Consider the following 2,753-nt stretch of genomic DNA (forward strand, 5'->3'; position numbering starts at 1 on the left):
ACCTCTGTCCAGTAGGCTTCAGCCATCAATTCCTGCTGAGCTACAGAAACCTGCTTTCTGGGCAGTCAGCATTTATTCTCTCTTCCTGTATGAACAAAACTTGGAAGGACATCCACCAGCCTTGTGATCCACATTGGCGTTGGGAGGCACCCTTGAAGAATGGAAGGCAGCTTTTCTGTTTTATTTTGCCTGATACTCTTGTTAGCTTGCTCTGACATGCACAGAAGATGGTGCTAAGGTTACAAAGCAAGATTCCTGCTGACCTCCAGGGTTTCCATGATCGGGGGATTAGACACAGTTGGCAAGGGAGGCTGCAGACTTCATTATGAAGACTTCTCTTGGAGCTGAGTCACAAGGTACTGGGTTTTCCAAATCAGTGCCATCAACCGACTGAGATTGTACTCCACAAGTCAGCACCTTTACACAGAAACTGGTGAGACCTAAATTAACATCTAGGATTCTGTGCTGGGGTCATGAAGAAGTAAAACAGGACTGTCTCTTCCCACTCTGCCCAACACAAGAAGTACCAGAAATGGCCCCATGCCCTCACTTACTGCATACACTGAGGAACACTGTATCCCAGGATGGCACCAGCACATGCAGACGTGGTGACCTGTATGCCATCCCAAATTGCAGTTAACACCATAGGCAGCTTCTGGGTGCCTGGGAGGGTTATTTAACTGCACATGGGAAAGCAGCAAGTGCACCAGTAGGAGGCTCCATGGAACCCAACCCAGGTATGAGGGCTCTGAGGCACACGGGCATTCACTTGTTGCAGGGCATCAAGCACATCAAGGTCTTCTCATCACTTGCTCTCGGGCCTCAGACTGTGTGGCCAGCAGCCTATGGAAGTGACTATGCTGAAATTGGGACTTCAAAGTTCATGGGAAATGCACAATATCTTTTAATTCCATCTTCTTATGAACTTTTTAACTAAAATATTAACATCATTGACATTAGTAGTATTGCTAAGCATTTTCTTTGATTCATATTGATCCTCATTTTATTCTTGCCATCTGTTAATGCTTTGAAAATTTATAGCATGAAACAGTAAGAAACAGAATTGTAAACTGGTGTAGGTGAGGGTTAACGTATTATTTATCTTATAATAAATTGAATGTGAACAGTGCTGATATTTCTTTTGCTTTCCTTTTAAGCAGAATTGAATTTCACAATGAAGATACTATTTGCAATGTTTGCATTTCCAGCAGACAACAATATAGAGTGCAAAATTAGGCACTATGACTTTGTTGGTAAACAGTGCTCAGTATCTAGGACAGAATGCATGACCAACATCTTTAACTTCCCATTGATGAAATTTCTGATTTAAAAAATTCAAAATTTACCAACCGCAGATGTGAAGCTGTATACTATTTTTTGTCATAATGTGCATACTTAAAACAAGCAAATATCATTCTGAATAATGGAATGGTAAAAAAAGAGCATGGGGTTCAAAGATTTCTTAACATACATACACAAGGGAGCTTCAAGAAGGTTTATTAAAAGTAAAATTGTTTATTTTTTTCAAAACTATTTAAATTCATGCATAGTTTTTATTTTTTTCTTTTAGTTTTCTTTAATACCAATCTCTGACATTATAAAACTTCATTTTTGCTTTTTGTCCTTTGAGAATTTCTAAATATAAATTGAGTTAAAAGAATGTTCCAAAATCTGATATTTCATTAAAAGGCATTGAAATGTTTCTTAGGCATGAACATGCTAAAGACAAGAGGAGTAAAATGTTCACATAGTCAGTTTCAATGCCTTTTGGAAATTACTATTGTATGTAATCCTTGGTTCCCTGAGGAAGGAACAATTGACCTTGAATCTTGGAAATGGACAGGAGATAATGGACATAGGGAACATAAAAAGGATAAGGTTATTCCTATTTCCTATTTTTCGTTATGGTCAGCAATATGCCAAGGTCTCAGTCCTGATGCACACAGGATTCCAGGTAAGCCTGAAATAGTTGTTGCTTCTGCCCCACCTCCTGATGCAGATTCCTTGTTCCCCAGATTTGCATTACAGGGTAAATTAGAGAAAAGCTCTGACCCAGAATCCATTCTGCCCTTGTTTAAAGCAATGTGATAAAATGAAAAGTTGGAAGATGAAGAAACTCTGCCTCCATATATTTTCTCTGTGACTTTTACAGTTAGTAATCCTAATAAGAGCATCATCCCATAGACGTGCAAACATTATGGTGGTTCTGAAAATCAGTACAGGAAAACGGCATGCATGGATCATTTACAATGACAATGCTGGAAAATATTACCAGACAAATTTGTGTACCATAGGACTATAAACAATTGGCCCAAGCAGTTCTAAACTCAGGAAAATGGCTTCATTTTAAGGCAAAGTACTCCATGATGAGTGTGGTGATTAAGCAGAGAGAAATCAGAATGGAAATATGCCTCTTACTGTTGATATGCTTCATGGTGAGGGACAATACACAGACACCCAAGCACAAATGCATGGACCCCCTCAATATTTTGATCAAGTGTTGTTGTACACACTCAGAACAGGGAGAGCCACCCCAGATCATAGTATGGGAGAACAAAAGCTTACACACTTAAAACAGAACACTGAGCTGTGAGCTGATTTTCTAGCCAGACTAAAAAGAGTGGCAGAGGGCAAGTTCAATCATATGGGCATGGCAGATGTGCTTATCCATCAGCTAGTGTTTGAAGGGTCAAATCAAGAATTCAAGGATGCAATAGCTCCAGTTAAACATGGAAACCTGGGTTCTTGGGTCT

Source organism: Oryctolagus cuniculus, chromosome Y, assembly GCF_051225735.1.
Source record: "Oryctolagus cuniculus isolate XC-2025 breed Fujian yellow rabbit chromosome Y, ASM5122573v1, whole genome shotgun sequence".
Taxonomy (NCBI): Eukaryota; Metazoa; Chordata; class Mammalia; order Lagomorpha; family Leporidae; genus Oryctolagus; species Oryctolagus cuniculus.